The following is a 19,311-nucleotide window of genomic DNA, read 5'->3' on the forward strand; positions in this document are numbered from 1 at the left end:
TTGCAACATCGATTATTGTCCTTTCTGGTCATATTGGCCAATGTGAGAGTTGTGAGGTGGTGTCTCAGTGATGCTTTAAATTGCATTTCTCTAATAAGTAATGATTGGAGCAATTTTTCATATAATTATGGATTGCTTTGATTTCCTCAGCTATAAATTGCCTTTGTATAACGTTTGACCATTTGTCAATTGGGGAATGGCTTTTTTTTGAAAATTTGACTCAGTTCTCTGTATATTTTAGAATTGAGTCCTTTGTCAGAAATACTAGTTGCAAAAATTGTTTTCCAATTTACTACATTTCTTTTGATCTTGGTTACATTGGTTTCATCTGTGCAAAAGCTTTTTAATTTAATGTAATCAAAATTATCTAGTTCAATTTTAATGATGTTCTCCATCTCTTCCTTGGTCATAAACTGCTTCCCTTTCCATAGATCTGACAGGTCAACTACTCCTTGATCATTTGTTTGCTTATAATATTTTTTGATGTCTAAATACTGTATTCATTTTTGATCTTATCTTGGTATAGGGTGTGAGGTGTTGATCTAATCTAAGTTTCTTCCATACTAGCTTCCAATTTTCCAAAAAGTTTTTTATCAGAGAGAGTTTTTAGCCCAATAAGTGGACTCTTTGGGTTTATCAAAAAGCAAATTACTATAATCATTTCTTGCTATTGCACCTAGTCTTTTCCACTGGTCCACCACTCTATTTCTTAGCCAATACCAGATGGTTTTGATGACTGATGTTTTATAATATAATTTTAGATCTGGTAAGGCTAAGCCACCTTCTTTTGTACTTTTTTACATTAAATCCCTGGAAATTCTTGACTTTTTATTTCTCCATGTGTATTTACTTACAATTTTTTTCTAATGCATTAATATATATATTTTTTGGAATTTCGATTGCTAGGGTACTAAACAAGAAGTTTAGTTTTAGCAGAATTGAAATTTTTATTATATTAGCTCTACCTATCCATGAGCAGTTGATGGTTGCCCAGTTTATTTAAATCTGATTTTATTTGTGTGAGAAGTGTTTTGTAATTGTTTTCAAAAAGTTTTTGAGTCTGCCTTGGCAGGTAGACTCCCAGGTATTTTATATTGTCTGAGGTTACTTTAAATACGTATACATATACATATACATATACATGTACATATACACGTACACGTACACGTACATGTACACGTACACGTACATATACATATATATTTTATATATATATATATATATATGAATTTTGAGAAATTATGAGGATTTATTTTGCATCCTGCAATTTTACTAAAGTTGCTTATTATTCCAAGAAGTTTCAAGATGATTTTGGGGGATTCTCTAGTTATATTACCATGTCATCTGCAAAGTGTGAGAGTTTTAATTCTAATTCCTTCAATTTCTTTTTCTTCTCTTATTGCTGAAGTTAACATTTCTAATACAATATTGAATAATAATGGTGATAATAGTCATCCTTGTTTCACCCCTAATCTTATTGGTAATGCCTCTAGCCTATTCCCATTGCATATAATGCTTGTTGATGGTTTCAGATAGATACTACTTATTATTCTGAAGAACCATCCATTTATTCCTACACTCTAGTATTTTTATTAGGAATGGGTGCTGTATTTTGTCATTGACTTTTGATATGTTGTATCATTATTGTCATTATCTAGGATAAAATCATTAATTCTTTCTATAATTTGTTGCTTGATTCACTCATTCTTTAAAATGAGATTATTTAGTTTCAAATTAGTTCTGGGTCTATATATCCCTGGCCCAGTATTACATATAATTTTTATTGCATTATCATCTGAGAAAGATGTATTCACTATTTCTGCCTTTCTGCAATTGATCATTACGTTTTTATGTCCTAGTACATGGTCTGTTTTTGTGTAAGTGCCATGTACTGCAAGAAAAAGTATATTCCCTTCTATCCCCATTCAATTTCCTCCATAGGTCTATCATATCTAGGTTTTCTAACAATCTATTAACCTCCTTAACTTTATTCTTGTTTATTTTGTGATTAGATTTACCTAAATCTGAGAGCAGAAGATTGAGGTCTCCCACTAGTAGAGTTTTGCTGTCTATGTCTTCCTGTAACACCTTCAACTTCCCCTCTAAGAATTTGGATGCTATACCATTGGGTGCATACATATTTAATACTGAAATTATTTACTATCTATGGTACATTTTAGGAGCATATAGTTTCTTTACTTATCTCTTTTATCATTATCTATTTTTACACCTGCTTTGTATGAGATAAGGATTGCTACCCCTATTTTTTTCACTTCAGCCAAAGCAAAATATATTTTGCTCCAACCTTTTACTTTTACTCTATATGTATCTCTCTGCTTCAAATGAGTTTCTTGTAAGTAGTATATTGTAGGATTCTGGTTTTCAATCCACTCTGCTATTCACTTACATTTTTTCCCTTTTTCATATAAAGATTTTATTTATTTTGAGTTTTACAATTTCCCCCCCCTAATCTTACATCCTTTCCCCCACCCCCAGAAGGCAATTTGCCAGTTTTTACATTGTTTCCATGGTATATATTGATCCAAATTGAATGTGATGAGAGAGAAATCCTTAAGGAAGAAAGATAAAGTATAAGAGATTGCAAGATCAGACAATAAGATATCAGTTTTCTTTTTCTAAATTAAAGGTAATGGTCCTTGGTCTTTGTTCAAACTCAACAGTTCGTATCTGGATACAGATGGCATTCTCCATTGCAGACAGTCCCAAATTGTCCCTGATTGTTGCACTGATGTAATGAGCAAGTCCATCAAGGTTGATCATCACCCACATGTTGCAGTTAGGTTATACCATGTTTTTCTGATTCTGCTCTTCTCGCTTAGCCTCAGTTCATGCAAATCCCTCCAGGCTTCCCTGAATTCCCATCCCTTATGGTTTCTAATAGAACAATAGTGTTCCATGACATACATGTACTGCAGTTTGTTAAACCTTTCCCCAATATTTGCTTACATTTTAAAGGAGAATTCATCCTATTCCCATTCAAAGCTATAATATCTCTTTATTGCCCTCCATGCTATCTTGCTACTGTTTGTATTTTCCCCTTTATTTCCTTTTATCCATATTCCCCAGGGTTTTATTTATTTATTTTTTTATTCCTGAATAATGTCACCTTCAGTGTTTGTCCTCTTATATCAACCCCCTCCTCTTTCCTTACCCTTTCCCTTTTCCCCTTCATCCCATCCTTCTGTTAGGTCCCCCCTTTCTCCCCCCCTCCCTGACCCCCTCCCCTTTCCCCTTTTAACATTTGAAAAGCAAGGCAAGTTTCTTAACTTAATTGAGTGTGTCTAAGTTAACTTTAAACCAAGTCTGATGAGATGAAGATTCAGGTGGTTTTCACTTCCTCCCTTCTTCCCCTCAATTACAATAGGTCTTTTGTACCTCTTGATGTAATGAGATTTACCCCATTCATTATCTTCCATCCTCTCATCTCTTTACTGTCCCCCTTTTTAAGGAGGTATTGTTTTTAAATCATTCTATCCGAGTCATAGAAAAGTTAGGAGTGTCTATCACTTCTGGCTATTCTCTGTAATAAAGTTAGAATTCTGAAGAGTTATGAGACTCATTCTTCTAAGTGGATATATAGCCAGGTACATCTTTTTTTTCCTAACATTTTAAATTTTTTAAATTATTTATTTTTTATTCAAATTTTGTACAAATAATTTTTTATACATTACTAAAATATTCTTAAGAGTAAATATAATACCCACTCCTCTCAAGACAATATAGACCCACATAAGTGATAAAGTAAAGTGGAGAAAAAAATTGGAATTAAAATTAAAACATAATAATAATAATAATAATAATAATAATAATTATAATGATGATTATGATGATGATGATAATTGTAGGTATGTCCAGGTGGCACAGTGGATGGAGCACTGGCCCTGGAGTCAGGAACACCCAAGCCCAAATCCGGTCCCAGACTCCCAACAATCACCCAGCTGTGTGAACCTATGCAAGCCGCCCCAACCCCATTGCCCTACAAAAACAAAAAAAGTCCCCAAATAAAATAAAATAGTAGTAGTAATAATAATAATAATAATAATAATAATAATAATAATAATAATAATAATAATAATAGGGGCAGCTGTGTGGCAGACAGATCAATGGCCCTTGAGCCAGGAGTGCCCATGCCCAAATCTGGCCTCAGACACCCAGCAATCACCCAGCTGTTCGTCCCCAGGCAGGCTACCCAGTCCCATTTGCCCTGCAACCCCCCCCATAAAATAATAATAATAAAAATTGTGCTTCAGTCTGTGTTCCAACACCACCAACTCTGTCATGAGTGGATCACATTCTTTATGATAAATCCATCACAAAAGTTACTTCTATATTTTTTCCACTGTTGCCATTGCTGATCGCAACTCCCTCCATTCATACTTCTCTACTACCATGAACTATATTTTATCTCTCTCCTTTCACTCTGCCTCTGCTGTAGGGAAGTTGAGTGGTGCAGCGGACAGATCCCCAGACCTGGGGCCAAGTGGCCCTGAGCCCACATACCACCCCTTATCCAGCATCTACCGGGCCCTGTGGTCCCAGACAGGCGATCCAGTCCCATCCCCTTGCAAGAAGTAAAAAAGAAAATGTGTTATAATTGACCACTCTCCACCCATGGTCCATCCTCTCCATCATCTTTCACATTCCCACCTTCCCCCTGTCCCACTTCTCTCCTTACTACAGATGTCCATACCCCATTGAGTATATATGCTGCTTCCTCTCCTAGCCTTCTCTGATGAGAGCAAAGATTCCCTCTTTCCCCGTTGCCTTCCCCCCTTCCATATCATTGCAATAGCTCATTGTAATAAAGGAAAAATCTTATTATATGAAATATCTTAGCCTATTCCTCCTCTCCTTTTTCTATCTCCCATTACATTTATCTTTTGACTCCATTTTTACACCACAATATATCATCAAATTCAGTTTTCTCCTGTGCTTCATCTATAAAATTTCCTTCTACCTGTTATAATAAATGAGAAGGTTCATACGAGTATTATCAGTATCATGTTTCTACACAGGAATACATGTAGTTCATCATCATTAAGTCCCTCATATTTTCCTCTTCTCCTCCAATCTCTATTCTTCGCCTGAATCCTCTATTTTAATATCAAACCTTCTGCTCAACTGTAGCCATTCCAACAGGAACATTTGAAATTCCCCTGGTTCATTGAAAGTCCATCTTTTTCCCTGGAAGAGGACATTCAGTTTTTCTGGGTAGGTGATTCTCGGTTGCATTCTAAGCTCTTTTGCCTTATGGAATATTATATTCCAAGCCCTATGAGCTTTTAATGTATTTGCTGCAAAGTCCTATGTGATCCTGACTGCACTTCCACAAGATTTGAATTGTGTCCTTCTGGCTGCTTGTAATATTTTCTCTTTGACCTGGGAGTTCTGGAACTTGGCTATAATATTCCTGGGGGTTGGTTTTTTTTTTTTTTTGGATCTCTTTCTCAGGGAGATCGGTGGATTCTCTCCATTTCTATTTTGCCCTCTGCTTCTAGGATATCAGGGCAAGTTTCCTGTAATAATTCTTTGAAAATGATGTCAAGTCTCTTTTCCTGGTCATGACTTTCAGGCATTCCAATAATTTTTAAATTATCTTTCTTAAATCTGTTTTACATATCTTTTGTTTTTTCAATGAGATGTTTCACATTTTCTTCTCATTTTTCATTCTTTGGGTTTTGAAGTATTGAGTCCTAATTTCTTTTAAAATAATCAATCTCCCTGAGTTCTATTCTTTGTCTGAAGCATTTGTTTTCTTCAGAGAGCTTTCTTATCTCCTTTTCCATCTGCAAGTTCTGCTTTTTAAAGCATTCTTCTCCTCAGTAACTTTTTGAACTGTTTTATCCATTTGACCTATGCTGGTTTTTAAGATGTTATTTTCTCCAGCATTTTTTTTTGAATCTCCATGACTAAGCTGCTGACTTCATTTTTACGTTTTTCCTGCATCTCTCTCATTTCTTTTCACATTTTTTCCGCTATCTCCCTCACTTGATTTTCAAAGTCTTTTTTGAATTCTGTCATAGCCTGAGCCCATTTTCTGTTTTTCTTTGAGTCTTTAGATGCAGGAGCTTGTACTTCCTCATCTTCAGATTGAATATTTTGATTCTTCTTAGGAATCAGAGTCAAAGTATTTCTCAATGGTGTTCCTCTTTTTTTCACTTTGCTTACTCATTCTCCCAGCCTGTGCCTGGTTTTGGGGTGCTTCCTGAGCTTCTGCATATTAGTGGGATACCCCCAAAAGGATCTCTGTGTGTGAGGCTCTGTCTTCCCTCCTGTTCTTTGAATGACCACAAGCACACCCTTCTGCCACAGGGCTGAGGTTGGGGGGCCCTTCTTCTCTATGGGGGATCCTAGACTGTGATCAAGATATGAATGTGGTCAGAGTCCCAGAGTCCTGTTTCAGGGACAGAGGACAGATCTTGGCAGTCTCTCTCCACTCCCTCCCTAGGTTCAACGCTCATGCCCCGGGCTCCTGCTTACCAGCCCCACCTGCTTCTGGTTCCTGGGTCTGGGCTGCCCTGGACACACCTGCTTGCTGTGTACCCTGAGGGCTAGGCTTCACATCCTTACTCTGACAGAGGTCCCCTACCTGCTGTTCCCCCAAGTTGTGCTTGGTGCTCTCCCCGGGGTGTAGATCAGGAAACTTCCTGCTGTGAGCCTCATCTCCCAACACCCAGGGGTTGCCTCCACCAGTCTGAAGTTCCTTCAACCCTTTGGAGCTGAGCCTTTCCATTCTTTTCCAGGTTATCATGTGTTAAAAATTGCCTCACTTGATCCCTCTGTGGGTTCTGTCTCTCAAAAATGTAGTTAGAGTCCTTGATTTATAAATTTTGCTCCAGAGCAACTAAGAGACAGTCCTCTCCTATCCCCATCTTGGCTCCACCCCCTCCCCCAGTTTCATCTTATTGGATACCAGTTTTTTTTTCTTTATCCATTATTTTTTTACATTTTCATGTGTCTCTTGAGCCTCTTGTTTGGTCCAAATTTTCTATTTAGCTCTGGTATTTTCATCATGAAATTTTGGAAGTTTCCCATTTCATTAAATGTCCACCCCACCCCCCCCGGAATAAAAGGTTCAGCTTTGCCAGATAGTGGATTCTTGGCTGCATTCCAAGTTCCCTTACTTTACAGATTATCTCATTTTAGGCCCTTCAATCCCTTAATGTTGCTGTGGCCAGGTCCTGGGTAATCCTTACTGTGGCTCCTCAGTATTTAAATTGTTTCCTTCTGGCTACTTGAAGGAATTTTATTTTATTTGATAGTTCTGGAATTTGGCCACAACATTCCTTGGTGTTTTCATTTTAGGATATCTTTTCAGAGGGGATCTATGTATTCTTTCAATACCATTTTGCCCTCTGGTTCCATGATATCAGGGCAATTTTCCATCACTAAATCCTGTAATATTAAGTCAAGGCTTTTTTTTCTCCTCAATGTTTTCAGGAAGTTGTATAATTCTCAGGTTTGACCTTCATGATCTGTTTTCTAGGTCAGTGGTTTTGCTAATGAAGTATTTTACATTTTCTTCTATTTTTTGATCTTTTGGTTTTGTTTAAAACAATTTTGTTGTCTCATGAAGTCATTAGTTTTCGCCAATTCCATTCTTTTTTTTTTTAGAGAAGATTTTTCTTCATTTTTCTTTTGCAACTCCTTTTCCAGTTGGTCGATTCTATTTTTGAAGGAGTTTTCCATTTTTCCAAGTATAATTTTGAGAGAATCATTTTATTTTTGCATTTTCCCCCAATTGAAGATCTGAGAGAATTATTCTCATTTTGTATTTGGACAAATGTATTTTCCAAAGATTTATTTTCTTGTTGCGAGATACTAATTTTCTCTTGCAATGTGTTAGTTTTCTCTTGAGTTTCTTTTCCTAATTTTCCCAATTGATTTTTAAATTAACTTTTAATAATGATATTATATGAGTTTTACAATTCCCCCCATCTTACTTCCCTCCCCCCACTCCCCCCACAGAAAGCAATCTGTCAGTCTTTACTTTGTTTCCATGTTGTACCTTGATCCAAATTGGGTGTGATGAGAGAGAAATCATATCCTTAAAGAACAGACAAGAAGTCTAAGAGGTAATAAGATCAGACAATAAGATATCTGTTTTTTTCTAAATTAAAGGGAATAGTCCATGAACTTTGTTCAATCTCCACAGCTCCTTATCTGGATACAGGTGGCACTCTCCTTTGCAGACAGCCCTAAATTGTTCCTGATTGTTGCATTGATGGAATGAGCGAGTCCTTCAGGGTTGAACATCACCCCCATGTTGCTGTTAGGGTATACAGTGTTTTTCTGGTTCTGTTCATCTTACTCAGAATCAGTTCATGCAAATCCCTCCAGGTTTCACTGACATCTCGTCCCTCCTGGTTTCTAATAGAACAAATAGTGTCCCATGACATACATATACCACAGTTTGCTAAGCTATTCCCCAATTGAAGGACATTTATTTGATTTCCAATTCTTTGCCACCACAAACAGGGCTGCTATAAATATTTTTATACAAGTAATGTTTTTACCCTTTTTCATCATCTCTTCAGGATACAGACCTAGTAGTAATATGGCTGGGTCAAAGTGTATGCACATTTTTGTTGTCCTTTGTGTGTAATTCCAAATAGCTTTCCAGAAGGGCTGGATGAGTTCACAGCTCCTCCAATTTATTTTTAAACTCCTTCCTGATTTCTTCAAGGTAGTCTTTCTGGGCTGGAGACCAATTCATATTGTCCTCACAACTGCTAGATCTCTCTGGGTTAGAATCTGTCTTTACTAAGTATATCTCCATGGATCCCCCTTACTCTGGCCTTTCTTCATCTTTCTAGGATCTTGTGTTGGGGGAGGGGAGCTGGCTCTCAGATGTTTGCTTTTGAAGATCCTAGAGGCTTTGTTCACTTGACTTAGTAGTTCCAATGACCTGCCAGTAAGGACCATGGTTGCTTTCTCTGGAGTGTTTGGGGCCCTCAGCAGCAGGGTCTGAGTTGACTTTGAACACTGGGCTGGGCCCTGGGAGAGGAAATTAATCCCTTTCTGTTGAGTGAACTCTGTTGAGCAAGCCTTAGTCTGAGGGGTGGTATGTTGTTTGTTGTTTCTTCTGGGCAAAGGGCTCCACTGAAGTTATGGAGCTCAAGTCCCTGGCCCAGCTTGTTGTTCTCCAAGTATGCTCTGAAACTCTGTGCTGGAACTCACCCTCCTGTAGCTCCTCTCCCCCCAGCCAAAGGCTCAGCAGTTAAAGTTCGATCTTGTACTCACCACTCACCAAAGTCTCTACAGCTGAGGCTGGCCCTCTGGCCTCCCCCAGTTGTTGTTCCCTTGCTGATCCTCTGTTCTTGTCTCACAGTTCACCCATGGTCCCCTGAGACAGACTTTCTTGTTAGGTGTTCTTCTCCTAGCTTCTGTTTCTGGGTTTTGTCAATCTAATTTCAATTAAGAGGTTTCTTTCATATTGTTTCTGAGAGGAAAGAGGAGTACTTCACACAGTGCCTGTCTTCTCTCTACCATATTGGCTGGAAGTGTGAATTTTTTTCTGACTGTCTTGTAGTATATGCTCTTTCTCTTTGAAATTCTAGAATTGTATCTTTAATATTCCTGGGAGTTTTTATTTTGAAATCTTTTTTTCAAGAGATAGTTCGAGCATTCTTTTAATTTCTACTTTGCTCTTTGTAAGATACAGGGCAGTTTTCCCCTTGATATTTTCTTAAAATATAATGACTAGCCTCCTTTCTATCATAGTTTTCAATAATTCTTAAATTAAGAGGCTGAACCCAGATGGCAGAGTGAAGGCAGGTTTACCAAGCTACTCCAAAGACCTTTAAATATTGACTCTAACCAAATTCTAGGTTGGCAGAATTCACAGACAGAATGAAACAATTTTCCAGCCAAAGACAACTTGGAAGATCCATAGGAATGGTCTGATACACAGGGATTGGAAAGGACCTGCAATGAAATCTAAGTCACACTGGAGGGAACTGTTTTCAATTATTCAGGAACACATCATGGGACACCTGGTCCATAGCACTGGGGTTGGTTTCCTAATCTCAGTCCATAGATTGCCAAGGACAATTGGGAAGATCAGTAGGAAAACTCTGCTACACCAGAGTGACAGAGAAGTCTAGTCCAGCCCAGTCCAGCAGATCCAATCACAGAGATCCAGGAACAGATCTGGAGAAGCATCCTGAAGCTACTTCCAGAGTGCTCAGAAATCATATGGTACAGGGGCTGGGTGAGATTGCAAATGTCTCTTTGCTATCCCTAAGGCAGGACTCTGCCCTTCACCCATACTCAGATCTGAGTTGTACTCTGAGACCCCAGTCTCAGGATAAGGAGCAGAAGCATTACCTTACTGCCTTCAGCAGAGCAAGGACCCTCCTCATAGTTCCAGGGAAGATGGGAGTGCTTGTGGCAGTCCACAGACATGAGCACTAACTTATCATAATACCTTGGAGTGAATGAGATCTTGAAGGTATTCCTGAAAACAACTGCAAAAAAATTCCCTACAAAAGTTTGGGAGAGTGTTCTCCCCTCCCTGGAGGCCAAGCTCTATCATAAAAAAGAGTTGGTAAAATAAACAAACAACAACCAAAAAATATGACCATTTGTATTGTTTTTAGTGCCTCTTTTACCAAGCTATTAATTACTTTGGTCCTATGGAAGATCTAAATGCACACTCAGAACATTACAATGTCAAAGCTTCTGAACTCAAAATATTCAAGAAAAATACGAAGTCAGATTTGGAAGAGCTCAAAAATGATTGTGAAAATCAAGTAAAGTAGGTAGAGGAAAAATTTGGAAGAGAAATAAGAGTGATGAGAGAAAATCATGAAAATCAAGTCAGCAGCTTGGTGAAGGAGATACAAAAAATAAGGAAGAAAATAGCATCTTAAAAATCATCTTGGATCAAATGGGAAAAGGCAGTCCAAAAGGCCAATGAGAAGAAGAATGCCTTAAAAAGCAGAATTGGGCAGATGGAAAAGGAGATACAAAAACTCTTTGAAGAAAATAAGTTCTTCAAATGTAGAATGGAGCTAAGGGAAGGTGATGAATGTATGAGAAATCAAGAAACAATAAAGCAAAATCAAAAAGATGTAAAACTAAAAGTAAATGTGAAATATCTCATTGGAAAAACAATTGACCTGGAAAACAGATCCAGAAGAGATAATTTAAAAATTGTTGGGTTACCTGAAAGTCATGACCAAAATAAAAACCTATACTTCATTTTTCAAGAAATAAACTAGGAAAATTGCCCTGACATCTTAGGTGCAGAAAGTAAAAAAAGAAATGTAATGAATCCATCAATCACCTCCTGAATGAGATCCCAAAATAAAAACTACCAGTAATATTGTTGTCAAATTTCAAAACTCCCAAATCAAGGAGAAAATACTATGAGCAGTCAGAATGAAACAATTCAAATATCATGGTACCAGAGTCAGTATGGCACATTTTTTAGCAACTTCTACTTTTAAGGGCTTGTAGAAGAGGATAGGAGAAAGGGGACATGAGGAGGGGAGGAGGAATATAGGTGATAGAAGAGAAGAAAGATCATGGTAGAGGACAGTAAGATGCAATGCACTTTTGAGGAGGGACAGGGTGAATGGAAAGAGAGAATACAATAAATGGGGGTGTGGGGAATAGAATGGAGGGGAATACAGCTGGCAATAGCAACTGCAGGGAAAAATATTGAATATGATATTCCAAAAAGCAAAAGAGCTTGGTTTATAACGAAGAATCAACTGAACTGAACATATTCTTTCAGGTGAAAATATGGACAGTTCAACAAAATATTGGACTTTCAAACTTGTCTGATGAAATGACCAGAGTGGACCACAACATTTGATCTTCAAGTACAGGACTCAGGTTAAGTATAGAGGGGATGGATGGATGGGAAGGGCAAATTATGAGGAACTTAATGATGTTGAACTGCTTATTTTCCTGCATGGGAAGATGATACTTATAACTCATATGAACATTCTAATTTATTAGGGCAGTTATAAGGAACATAATTAGAGAAGGCATGTGAGGGAGTAGAATTTGAAGGTATAATAGATTATAAAGATGGAGTCAATGAGGGGAGAAAAATGTATTTGGGAGAAAGGGAAAGGAGAGGTAGAATGGGGTAAGCTATTTCACATAAAATAAGCAAGGAAAAGCTTGTGCAGTGAAGTTCAAGATGGGGAAGCTGAGGGAGAATGAGTGAGTCTTAATCTCATTGAAAGTGGCTCAGAGGGAGAATGACATACACATTCAATTGGATATAGAAATCTATGTTACAGGGAAGTTAGATGGCACAGGGGACAGAGCACCAGCCCTGGAGTCAGGAGGACCTGAGTTCAAATATGACCTCAGACATTTAACAATTGCCTAGCTGTATGACATTGGACAAGTTACTTAACCCCATTAAATAAAAAAAAAGAAATCTATTTTACCCTAGAGGAAAATGCTAGAGAAAAGGGATGAGAAAAAGGGGACAGGGAGGAGGAGGGGTGTGTTGTTCATAGAAGAGAGGGAAGAATATGGAAGAGAGTAATCAGATACAACACACTTTTGAGCATGAATAGGGTGAAAGGAGAGAGAATAGAATAAATGGGGGTGGGGGAATAGGATGGAGAGAAACTAGCTATAACAGCTGTGAGAAAAAATAATTAGTTCATCAATTTTGTTGTTGGATTTATGATACAGAATGTTATCCATCCCAAAGACAGAGCTAATGGTGTCTGAATACAGACTGAAGCAAACTTTTTTCCTCACTTTATTTTTCCTTGAGGTTTCTCTTTCTATGTGGAGGTGGGTATTTTTACTTTTACATCATGATTATTGTAGTAATGTTTTTCATGGCTATACATTGTTAACCTATACCAAGTAACTTGCTTTCTCAAAGCAGGACTCAGGGTTTTGAAAGTAAATCTTGAAACATGCTCTTGCATGTAGCTGAGGAAAAAATTCAGAATAAAATAATTTTTCTCAAAAATTGACATTTATTCAAAGTCAAAAAATGAAAGGAAAAAATGGCAAAGGGGTCCAGCCCTTATTCCCTCCTACCATTCAGCTTCCTCTTCCTCCATCCCAGAGAACAGGGCCCTGGGTGAAATCAGGTGAGGAAGTCCCTCAGATGAGGTCAGCCACATTGAGAGGAATTTCCTCAGGGGAAGTGTTAATGAAGGTCTCCATGTCTCAAAGAATCCTCTTATCTTCCTCTGTCACTATGTTGATGGCTACACCTTCACAACCAAAGCATCCACCATGGACACTTTTCTGTGAATATAATTCTCCCTGTTGGTGGGGAAGGTCATAATTAATAACCAAAGATACTTGCTGAACATCAATGCCTCTGGCCAAAAGATCAGTGGCAATAAGCACCCAACCAGAACCTGAGTGAAACTCCCTCATGATTACATCATGTTCATTTTGGTCTATGTCTCCATGTATTGCAGAGACAGTAAAATCACAGGCATGCATTTTCTTAGTGAGCCAATCCACCTTTCAGTGGGTATTGAAGAAGATAACAGCTTGGGTAATAGTCAACATTTCATACAAATCACACAAGTTATCTAGCTTCCACCCTTCTCCACTTTTATGTAAAACTGATGAATGCCTTCCAATGTCAACTCTTCCTTCTTGACTAGAATCCTGATAGAATCCCTCATAAACTTCTTGGTCACTTCCAGCACATCTGAGCGCATGGTGGTTGACAGGAGTACCACCTGAGTATTGCCACTGAGTTTCTGGAATATATCATAGATCTGGTCCTTAAACCCATGACTCAACATTTCATCTACTTCATCCAGAACAAACAACTTGATGTATTTAGGAGATAACTGTTACCAGTTAAGCATGTCAAAGACATGACTTGGGGTGCCTATAATGATGTGAGGAGCTTCTATCTACAATTTCTGAACCTTGGCTATAACATTAGTTCCTCCAATGCAGGCATGGCATGAGTCACCCATGTAGTTGCCAAGTGTCATCACTACCTTTTGGATCTTTTGAACTAGTGGGTGCCAAAACCAAGACTGGTGTGGCCTTGAAGTCCAGTTCAATCTGCTGGAAAATGGAAATGGCAAAGGTAGCAGTCTTCTTGGTCCCCAACTGGGCTTGAGTAATCACATAATAACCCTTAATACAAGGAAGAATTGCATGTTGCTGAATAGCACATGGCTTCTCAAAACCATAGGCATATATACCACAAAGAAGTGATTCTGAGAAGTTCATATCATCAAAACTATCCACAATCTCATTTCAGTTACACTCAATGACACCATCAGGGCCCATTCCATCAGGGTCATTGTCTCTGGACTGGGAATCCTGACTTGCAGACATAATCCTGGGAACAGAATAAAATAAAATTTAAAAAATATTCTTAATTTATTACATTTTGAAAATTTTTAAATTATCTCCTTTTTGATTTATTTCCTCAGGCACTTGTTTTCCTGGTGAGATATTTCACATTTTTTCCTATTGTCTTTCATTCTTTTTGCCTTTGTTTTATAATTTCTTGATAACTCATGCAGTCATTAGCTTTCAATTGCCTAACTGTAATTTTTAAGGATTTTTTTTGTGAGCTTTTGTACCTCTTTCTTCACCTTTGATCTATTCTGCTTTTTAAAATATTATTTTCTTTAGTGAATTTTCATACCTCTTTCATTATTAGTTACTTTTAAGGAGGTTTTTTATCAGTATTATTTTAGTGCCTCTTTTACCAAGGTATTAATCATTTTTTCATAATTTTCTTGCATCCCTTTCATTTCTTTTCTCAGTTTTCCTTCTACTGCTCTTATTTTTTTCTTTAATTCTTCCAGAAACTCTTATTTAAGTTCAACTAACATTTTGCTTTTATAGTCTTGCTTATAAGCCATTTTCAAATTATTGCCTGCTTCTGAGTTTATATTTTGGTCTTCTTTGCCCTTTTTTTGGACAAGTTGCTGTTCTTGGTAATGCTGTTCGCTCATTTTCTGAGCCTATCTTGACTTTGAACTTTATGTTAAAGTCAGACTCTATTCACTTGGGTGTTGGGAGGCATGGTTCAAAGTTTAATACATTTTTTGGTGAGCTCTTTTCAGAGTTAGTCTGAGGGAGGGGGTGATCTGTAAGTTTTTGTGGTCACTGCTCTTTTGATCTGTGATCTGATCTTTACCAAGGAAAACCCTCTCTTCACCCTGCTAATTACAAGAGTTAGCACTCCTCTTTGCCTTGGAACTACAACCAAGGTCCTTCTTTCCTTGTGACTGATCAGCAGCACATATCTCTACCTTGGAAATGAGACTTCCATCTTCCTATGAGCAGTTGAGTTGACAATCAGTATCAGTTGCACCCAGTACCAGCCATGTGTTCCCTGTTTCTGACCAGTGGTTCAATCCTTTTACCCCAAAGGGCTGAAAGCTCCCAAAGCTGCTGCTGTCATTTTTATCTCAGTTACTTTCACAGCTTGCTGCTGCTGTGGTTATTTATTAGGTTCCACTCTGGGGTAATAGATATCTTTTATCAAACTCCTAAGTTAATGTAGGCTAGAATAAAATCTTCCTCAGATTTTTTTGATTGCGGTCATTAAGAAATTGATCTTATATCCTCCTAAAAGGTACCATAGACAATAAAGACATTTCAATATTGAATATATATGCACCCAGTGGGACAGCACCCAAATTCTTAGAGGAGAAGCTAAAAGAATTACAGGAAGACATAGACAGCAAAACTCTACTAGTAGGAGACCTCAACCTCTTGCTATCAGATCTAGATAAATCAAATCATAAAACAAACAAGAAAGAAATTAGGGAGGTAAATAGATTGTTAGAAAAATTAGATATGGTAGACTTATGGAGGAAACTGAATGGGGATAGGAAAGAATATACCTTTTTCTCTGCAGTACATGGAACTTATACAAAAATTGACAATGTACTAGGACATAAAAACCTAATGATCAACTGCAGAAAGGCAGAAATAGTGAATACATCTTTCTCAGATCACAATGCAATAAAAGTCATATACAATACTGAGCCAAGGAGATATAGACCCAGAGCAAATTGGAAACTGAATAACCTCATTTTAAAAAATGAGTGGACCAAAAAACAAATTATAGAAAGAATTAACCATTTTATCCTAGATAATGATAATAATGAAACAACATACCAAAACCTATGGGATTCAATCAAAGCAACTCTCAGGGGATATATTATAGCTCTAAATGCTTATATGAATAAATTGGAGAAAGAGGAAATCAATGAACTAAACATGCAACTAAAAAAATTAGAGAAAGAACAAATCAAAAATTCCCAATCAAATACCAAATTAGAAATTTTAAAAATCAAAGGAGAAATTAATAAAATTGAAAGCAAAACAACTATTGAATTAATAAATAAAACCAAAAGTTGGTATTATGAAAAAACCAATGAAATTGATAAACCTCTGGTCAATTTGATTAAAAAAAGAAAGAAGAAAACCAAATTGCTAATATTATAAATGAAAAAGGTGAACTCACCACCAATGAGGAGGAAATTAAAGTAATAATTCGAAATTATTTTGCCCAAATTTATGCCAATAAATTTCATAATCTAAGTGAAATGGATGAATATTTGCAAAAATATAAGTTGCCCAGGTTAAATGAAGAAGAGATTAAATACCTGAACAACCCTACCTCAGAAAAAGAAATTCAACAAGCCATTAGTGAACTCCCTAAAAAAAAATCTCCAGGGCCTGATGGATTCACAAGTGAATTCTACCAAACATTTAAGGAACAATTGGTTCCAATCCTATATAAACTCTTTGGAAAAATAGGGAAAGCTGGACCTCTGCCTAACTCTTTCTATGAAACCAATATGGTACTGCTACCTAAACCAGGAAGAGTTAATACAGAGAAAGAAAATTATAGACCTATTTCCCTGATGAATATAGATGCAAAAATCCTAAATAAAATCTTAGCAAAACGACTACAAGAAGTCATTACTAGGATAATGCATTATGATCAAGTAGGATTTATTCCAGGAATGCAGGGTTGGCTCAATATTAGGAAAACTGTTAGTATACTCAATTATATCAATAGCAAACCTATCAGAAACCAGATGATCATATAAATAGATGCTGAAAAAGCTTTTGACAAAATACAGCATCCATTCCTATTAAAAACACTAGAGAGTGTAGGAATAAATGGACTGTTCCTTAAAATAATTAGCAGTATCTATCTGAAACCATCAACAAGCATTATACTCAATGGGGAGAGGCTAGAAGCATTCCCAATAAGATCAGGGGTTAAACAAGGGTGCCCATTATCACCACTACTATTCAATATTGTATTAGAAATGTTAGCATCAGCAATTAGAGAAGAAAAAGAAATTAAAGGAATTAGAATTGGGAAGGAAGAGACACAACTCTCACCATTCGCAGATGACATGATGGTCTACCTAGAGAATCCCAAGAAATCATCTAAAAAACTACTGGAAACAATTAGCAATTTTAGCAAAGTTGCAGGTTATAAAATAAACCCCCATAAATCCTCAACTTTCCTACATATGACTAGCAAGAAACAGCAGGAAGAGCTAGAAAGAGAAATTCCATTCCAAGTAACCTCAGACAGTGTAAAATACTTGGGAGTCTATTTGCCAAGACAGACTCAGAATCTTTTTGAAAACAATTATAAAACACTTCTCACACAAATTAAATCAGATTTAAATAACTGGGCAAATATCAACTGCTCATGGATAGGTAGAGATAATATAATAAAAATGACAATTCTACCAAAACTAAACTATCTGTTTAGTGCCCTATCAATTAAAATTCCAAAAAATTACTTTAATGAGCTAGAAAAAATTGTAAGTAAATTCATATGGAGAAATAAAAAGTCAAGAATTTCCAGGAGCTTAATGAAAAAAAAATTCAAACGAAGGTGGCTTAGCACTACCCTATCTAAAATTATATTATAAAGCATCAGTCATCAAAACTGTTTGGTATTGGCTAAGAAATAGAGTGGTGGACCAGTGGAATAGACTAGGTGTAAAAGCAGGAGAGGATTATAGTTATCTGCTGTTTGATAAACCCAAAGAGGCAGGCCATTGGGATAAAAACTCTCTCTTTGATAAAAACTGCTGGGATAATTGGAAGTTAGTATGGAAGAAACTTAGATTAGACCAACACCTCACACCCTTTACCAAGATAAGATCCAAATGCTTACAGGACATAGACATAATAAACAATACTATAAGCAAATTAGAAGATCAAGTACTAGTCTACCTGTCAGATCTGTGGAAAGGGGAACAGTTTATGACTAAGGAAGAGTTGGAGAACATCACCAAAAACCAATTAGATGATTTAAATTACATTAAATTAATTGCACAGATAAAACCAATGTAACCAAGATCAAAAGAAAAGTAGTAAATTGGGAAACAATCTTTACAACTAATGATTCTGACAAAGGACTCATTTCTAAATTATACAGAGAACTGAGTCATATTTTTAAAACAAAAAGCCATTCCCCAATTGACAAATAGTTAAAGGATATGCAAAGGCAATTTACAGATGAGGAGATCAAAGCAATCCATAGCCATATGAAAAAATGCTCTAAATCATTAATTATTAGAGAAATGCAAATTAAAGCTTCGCTGAGGTATCACCTCACACCTCTCAGATTGGCCAGTATGACCAGGAAGGATAATGATCATTGTTGGAAGGGATGTGGGAAATCTGGGACACTATTACACTGTTGGTGGAGCTGTGAACTCATCCAACCCTTCTGGAGAGCTATTTGGAACTATGCCCAAAGGGCAACAAAAATGTGCATACCCTTTGACCCAGCAATACCACTACTGGGTCTATACCCTGAAGAGATGAGGAAAAAGGGTAAAAACATTACTTGTACAAAAGTATTTATAGCAGCCCTTTTTGTGGTGGCAAAGAATTGGAAATCCAGTAAATGTCCTTCAATTGGGGAATGGTTTAGCAAACTGTGGTATATGTATGTCATGGAACACTATTGTTCTATTAGAAACCAGGAGGGACGGGATTTCAGTGAAACCTGGAGGGATTTGCATGAACTGATGCTGAGTGAGATGAGCAGAACCAGAAAAACACTGTATACCCTAACAGCAACATGGGAGTGATGTTCAACCTTGAAGGTCTTGCTCATTCCATCAGCGTAACAATTGGGAACAATTTTTGACTGTCTGCAAAGGAAAGTACCATCTGTATGCAGATAAGGAGCTGTGGAGTTTGAGCAAAGTACAAGGACTATTCCCTTTAATTCAGAAAAAAACCCAGATATCTTATGGTTTTATATGGTTCCCTCTGAGAATTCTGTTCTCTTTAAGGATATGATTTTTCTCT

General features: G+C 37.0%; 1 pseudogene; it reads right to left on the reverse strand.

Moving 5' to 3' along the window:
• Positions 1-13,113: 13,113 nt before the first annotated feature.
• On the reverse strand, positions 13,114-14,325 carry LOC141517559 (eukaryotic initiation factor 4A-I pseudogene; annotated as a pseudogene).
• Between the last annotated feature and the right edge of the window lie 4,986 nt (positions 14,326-19,311).

Source organism: Macrotis lagotis, chromosome 1, assembly GCF_037893015.1.
Source record: "Macrotis lagotis isolate mMagLag1 chromosome 1, bilby.v1.9.chrom.fasta, whole genome shotgun sequence".
NCBI classification, from domain to species: Eukaryota; Metazoa; Chordata; class Mammalia; order Peramelemorphia; family Peramelidae; genus Macrotis; species Macrotis lagotis.